The sequence below is a fragment of the Callorhinus ursinus genome, unplaced genomic scaffold, assembly GCF_003265705.2.
Source record: "Callorhinus ursinus isolate GAN/ISIS: 27379988/994484 unplaced genomic scaffold, GSC_fseal_2.0 scaffold76, whole genome shotgun sequence".
Lineage (NCBI taxonomy): Eukaryota > Metazoa > Chordata > Mammalia > Carnivora > Otariidae > Callorhinus > Callorhinus ursinus.
Window position 1 is genome coordinate 4,907,444 of NW_027397138.1, and position 6,806 is coordinate 4,914,249.

At 40.2% G+C, this 6,806-nt stretch overlaps 1 pseudogene; it reads right to left on the reverse strand.

Moving 5' to 3' along the window:
* Window positions 1-262: 262 nt before the first annotated feature.
* LOC112840513 (carbohydrate sulfotransferase 6-like) lies at window positions 263-4,456 on the reverse strand (annotated as a pseudogene).
* Between the last annotated feature and the right edge of the window lie 2,350 nt (window positions 4,457-6,806).

Genomic DNA, 6,806 nt, shown 5'->3' on the forward strand with positions numbered 1-6,806 from the left:
GGGAAGAAAGCCTTTGAGTAGGAGCCAAGTTGTCTGAACTTACTCTCTGTGCCCAGAGGAAAGGGGGACATGGTTTTGCTTTCTGTGAAGAGTGTGCCTGATGGGAACCCAGCTCCTAAACGGTACTCAAGGGAGAAATCTAGAAGCAAAGAGAAAGAAACACGGATTTTGGGCACTCAATCCGTTCCTACTACGGGGGAGGACACCCAAACTCCGGGGCCCCTCCAATAGCAGCCTGAACCCTGTGTGCCTCAACGTCCTCCTAACACCAAAACTGGGGGGTCTCTGCTAAGGCCTGGGGGCGGGCAGCTGTGGGTGATGCCCAGCTAAAGCAGCTCAGCCCCGGCGGCAACACCAGATCCAGACCAAGGTCGCCCTGCTTCCCTTCAGAGGACATAGGCTGGTACCCCAGAAGCTGCTGCGCGCCAGGACACAGCTTCAGCATGCGCTGGACCATGGCGAAGAGCAGCGCGTGGAGCCAAACATGGGAGACGTTGAGCGAGTGCCTGGACGCAGTCTTGGCCTCGAGCTGAACGCCACGGCCATTGCCGTAGGTGGTGTTGTGGATCCAGGCCTCCAGCCACAGCGTGAAGCTCAGGAAGGGTAGCACCTTGAGCGTGGCGGCCTTGGCAATGCGCACTCGGCTGCGCACACCTCACGCACCACCTGGCGGCAGGGGTCAGCCTCCACGCATGTGCCATTGGTGCCCAACAGGATGCTGTAGTCACGTGCCAGCGGCGTGCGCAAGCGCAGCAAGGCCCAGGACTTGAGCACCAGGTACAGGGTTTGTTGGTTGAGTTTGGGATGGCTGATCAGCGAGTAGAGCACCTGCAGGTTGAAGAAGTGCACTTCCTTGAGCACCACGTTTCTGTAGGAGCTGCAGGCCTCCTGGGTCGGGCCGAAGGGCCGCCGCACCAATGGCGGCTGATACGCTGCCTTGCTGCTGACGGCGCCGCGTGGGGAGGCGCTGCAGGCAGGCTGTGGGCACAGTGCTGGGAGAGGTCTGACAGGTTGCGGAGCCACGGCAGGTAGGCGTGGAACGGGTGCTTGTTGCACAGGAAGACGGAGCGCACCAGGTCATGCACAGCCATGTACAGCTTGAACAAAAAAATTCAAAGTGAGTATGTCACGTATCTTGGGTAGCCTTCAGCCTCTCCATCAGCTTTTCTTCCTTTCTCTTCTAGTTAGACTTCTATATTTCCCTTTATCCTTCCTTTCTGACTGAAATCTGAACCATTAACTAATTCATTTCTTGGTTTGTCTCTTATACCTGGTTTTCCTTTCTTGGAAACCTGCTTGAGCCAATTAATTAGATCATAGTTTAGTAAACATGCAGCCCTAACAACCTAGTTTTGTCATCTACTGAGAACAACCCCATCTGTCCTTAGGGCCTCTCAGTAACCAAGCTCATGTGATTGCTATGTGAAACCAGAATGTTAATTCCATCAGTTTACCCTCCATACATAACCATAACAAAAGCTGGAATATTATGTCTAAAATAAAGACATTCCAAGCCAAAAATTAGATACAAAGTCATTTGATGAATGTAGAATGAGAACAAGAAGACTGGATTGAAGTTAAGTGGCATTGGGCAAAATTTAGATAGTATAGTATAGTGCAGAGGCTCTTGGATTCACCTGTCAAATCTCAGCCTGAACAATTACTAGCTGGGATGCCTTAGACAAATTATTTAACTTCTCTAAACTGCAATGTGCTTATTAGTAAAATGGGGATGGTGATAGTAACTAACTTCATATTAAATAATGCAGCATATGAAATATTTAGAACAATGTCTAACCTACACCAAGTATGATCCTATTTGTGCAACCTCACAGTGAAGATGGTGGGGTCATCATAATTAGAAACTAAGGTGGTGGCTTCTTTCCTAGACCTCGATTGTATGTAGGCATGGACCATGCCAATATTTGTCACCAGGCCTCCCCTTTTATCTTTTCCAGAGCTGACCAATAATCTTTTTAAGTTACACATTGTTTTCTTTAAATCTGTGTTAAATATGTTAGTCAGTCTTTGCATGCCCATGAAACAATCTGACTCCTGAAGGTCATCTTGCACATCTGCTGGGAGCTACTCAGCATTGGGTTTTATAAATCTTAAGATGTGGCTATATTCCCCTACTTCCTCCTCTTTTGGAAGCCTTGTTATACCTCTGCGTATAAGACCCAGTATTCTCATGGTGACAACATTTGGATAGTTATACAGCGTCAGTACAAACTTTAGAAAAGATAAAAAGCTGCAGAAAAAACAAAAAACAAAAAACACTGCCACAGAGGCTAGAGAAAATGCATTTCAGATCAGCAAACCGACCAGACAGACTCAGCATCTCAGTGGTCTGCAGGGACAAAACACAAAAGCATTAAAACAAACAAGCACACTAATCTTCTCAATCTCTTTAGTTTTTTTCTGGCCAAATTATTAAGTATAAGTATCTTTTCTATAAGGATGGCCTATTTATTTTTAAGTATTGTATATTATCCTCACTTGCCATTTTGGTCACAGTAGTAAATGAGTTACTTGTCACAACCAGTGAAAGCCTTATGTCCTAGATTTCTTTTGAAAAGTTTTTTTGAAGGTTGGAAATACAGCTGACAGATTTCTTATAAGATTTAGTTTACACCGGAGAAATTGGACATGTGTGGCTTAAGAGAATTTTATGTGCTATCCTAGGTGTCCCCAGACCCAGGATTTCAGGGTCAAAACTCTTATTCCGAGGCACAGCAGACTTCTAAAACATCCACTTGAGTGACAGCTTTGGCTTTCATGCCATCAAGTCTTGACTAATCAGTCCGAAAATTGTGGGAATAAGACAAATGTAGACACATTGATTAATCGTGCCATCTGGAAAAATACTTGATAATTATTCTCTCTTAAAAAATATGGAGACATGACAGATAGATGGATGTGTCTATGTATATAATTTTAATTTTAATATTTACAGATATACATGCAAAATAATTCATTATTTCAGTATTTTCATTTCATAAATTGATATAAGAAGAGGAATTCCCCTCCACTATGCTCCTTCACATCCACTAGCACTACCACATACTTCTCACTTGTTTCATTCAATTCTGTAATACATGTATTTGCATGAAAACATGTATTTTCATTTTAGATAGTGTTCATAAAGTAATACTTGTGGAAGAGGGGTGAAAGCATATATTGTGATAGGGAGAGGATTAGTCAGCAAAAATCTTAACAATTTTGGAAATTTGGAGATAAGGGTGAATGGGAATATAAAGCTCCTCTGGATACAGTACTCATGGACTTTGGTGAGAGTATTAGGAGAAGAAATGAGGTAATAGAATTGTAAGAACTTTCACTAGAGCTTCAGAAAAATCAACTCATGAGTGGGCTATGCCTAAAGGAGTAAGATATCAATAGCACAGTAGACACACTAAATGAGACAGTCTAAGATTGTGAATGGTTGTAGCTGTAATACAATGCTACATGCATGGGCAGACCCTTTAATTTACCAGGAAATTAAAATCAAGGTATGACTATCCTTTACATATTTTAATTACCACTTTTGGCTCCATGTAGCCTTTGTTGCAATTACTTCTGAATATATATAGTGAAAACTCCAAGTTGTCTGGCTGTCATTTTGGGGTACAGAAATTTGTCTGAAGTTGTTTTAGAAAGAGTGAAAATAGATTTTAAGTCCTTTTATTTTGTTCAAACAGCATTTAAATTAAAAAAAAAATGTTTGAATCCACTGCTTAGGGAAAATCAAATAATTTTGAATCACAGAGGCTAATACGTGATAGAAATTACTGGGTATCTCTTAGTTATGTCATTTATATCAAAAGAAATGCTGTGACAGAAATTTCAAAGGGTTTCAAATTGAAAATTACACTTGGGAGAAAATGGCTTTCACAAAAATAAAGGCCAGAAAAAAGTAAAAATAGCATGATGTTTCTGTTTGCTATGTAGTCCTGTTGGGTCCCTCAAGTGTTCAGAAATCTATCCCCGGTCTTCCCCTAATGGTTTTGAAATGAAGCTGTTGACAGCTGTGATCAGCAACACCCTTTGCTCTCACTACTCTTTTGTTTCCTTTTTCTCTCTGCAGACACAGTCAGTTGCATCCTTCTGGCCCCTGTCCCCCAATATGGTCGTTCCTAAAGAATCTACTTTTAGGATGCTGTAAGTGACTATGTTCTTTTCAAAGGAGGTGGGAACAAATGAACATATTTGGGGAATATTGTAACATTTTTGTGATGGAAAGGACAATGGTTTCTTCCTGTCTATGGGTTCATCTGTGAGAATTTGAGAAGGTTCATCTGATACATTTCAAATATTGCTCTCAAGTGTTTTACGACAAATGTGCAAGTTGATGGAACTGAATGGCAGCACTTTGGAAAACAACCTTGGACTTATGTTTGTAAGGTATTTAATTTTACCCTGTGTCATGTGCAGATTCCTGTGCTGAGGAGGCCATCTTGCTTGCTTGTTTCAACTTACTGCCTATTAATTTAAAATGGCTTGACAATAAAGTGGAAAAGGCAACACTATCATTATTTTGCTTAATTTACGTTCATTGATGCAAAACCAGTTGCCACCACATTTTAACTCTATTCTCTGTGCATTTGTGAGTATTCATGATATTTTGATTTGGGTCTAATTTCGGTTGTGAGAGAAGAAGTGTGGTAGGATAGGAAGAACATAGATGATCTCTGCTGCAGAACTTGGTGTAATGGAAATCAGCAGGTTCAAGTTTTGAGTCTCAGTTTCCTCATGAAATCACTTTTGAATATTGAAGTGTGATATATATGAGATATAGACATATGAGATATATATAATCATTGTCAATGCATTTGAATCCATATATTCCTCTTAGTTTACTTCATCTTCTCAGATCTAGACTCTCCTGAAGAACAGAATAATGCCTATAATTAAGTGAAAAATTGTGAGGGATGATGATGAAGAGATGGGAACAAATCTGTCTATCCATGGATCCTCCACTTAAATACCAGTTTGGTTTTTTTCTGAGAAGATTGTATATTAGCAGAGGTCCAACAGACTAGTTCCAAAGAATGGGAAAGTTAATGAAAGTGGTAGGTCAGAGACTTGTATTAAAGAAGGCTAAGTTAAAGAGCACTCAGAGGTTACAGAGAGAGGAATGCCTCAGTCCTCAAGAAAATGAGTTAAGTTCAGCAGCTGAAAAATAAGCACTCTGGTAGTCATTAATGTGCTCAACAGATGCTTACTGAGGATCTATTGTGGGCCAGGCACATCTAGGGGATTCAAGGGGAAATGAACTAAGCAAAACCCCCTACTTTTGTAGGGCTTTCATTCTAGTTAGGGAGAGGGGAAAGCTGATAGTAATGATTAGGGTTAAAGAGTTAAAAAGAAAAAGGAAAAGGGGATGAAAGTATGAGTAGTGTAAGAAAGTGAAGTGACATTTAAATAAGTATCTGAAGGAAATGCAGGAGTGATATGGGAAGAGCATTGCAGGTAAAGAAGGTGAAAGTACAAAGGACCCTGAGGCAGAAATGCCTTGGATGCTGGAGAGGCAGAAATGCCTTGGATGCTGGAGAATGAGTAGACCAGCATGGCTACTATGATGGAATGATCCAGCAGGAGTAGTAGGAGCTGACATCTGAGAGGTAACCTGTCCAGAATACCCTGTAGGGCCCTATCGGTCATTTCCAGAGTTTTGTCTTTTACTTTGAGTGAGGTAAAAATTCTTTGGAGGATTTTGAGCAGAGGATTAACACAACAAGATAAAGTCAAGAAGTTAAAGTAAGATGGATGGAATCCACTAGCATATCCAAAATCAAGAAAAAAGGGTGCAACATAAGGGAAAAAGGGAATGTGGAAAACATTAATACCAATATAAGGGTTGGCATACACAGAGCACCAGTTCTTCCAATGGGACCTCCACTGTTTGTTGATTTATTCTTGATTCCTTTTAATAAAAAACAATTCTGAGTGTGCATGGTCTGCAAGTGAGTTGTATAGTCAGGAAAAAAGACAAAAGCAGAGTAGTTAGCAATAAATAAATATTTTCGTGGTTCTCAATTGTCTTCAAGCCTTTGAAAGGTACCATTTCCTAATGTCTAGTCTTTTCATCTATCTTTACTGCAGATGCATGAACTAAAGCAAACTGTATGTGAGTCAGGAGGAGGAGATATGGAGAGTAGTTATTTTCAGAGAACGTATTACATTTGGTCCAGGCTGCATGCAGCTTGAAGATCTAGTTGATTTTACTTAAATTTTACACACAAAAAAATGATGCTATGAGATGCTGGTTGGGTTTTGCTAATTTTTAAAACAAAAAATGGAGCCATAACATTTTTGGAATTCCAGGCAATAATATCTAATAATTACTAAGCACAGAGGGCCACACATAATTTTATTTTTTTAAATTTATTTTATTATAGTAAGAATACTTAACTTGAGATGTACCCTTTTAATGAATTTTTAAATGTACAGTATGATTGATGATTGGTCAGTGTTGTCCAGGAATGTAGTTCTCACTTGTCTATTTTTGCTTTTATTGTCTGTGCTTTTTGTATCATATCCAAAAATATCATTGTCAAGACCAGTGTCAAGGAAACTTTTCCCTATGCTTTGTTATGGTTTTGGGTCTTACATTTAAATCTTAATCCATTTCAAGTTAATTTTCGTGAGTGGTGTAAGGTATGGGTCCAGGTTTGTTCTTTTGCTTGTAGATGTCCAGTTTTCCCAGCACCATTTACTGAAGAGACTATCCTTTCCCCATTGTCTTCTTGATACCCTTGTCAAAGATTAGTTCACCATTTATGTATGATTTTATTTTGGGGCTC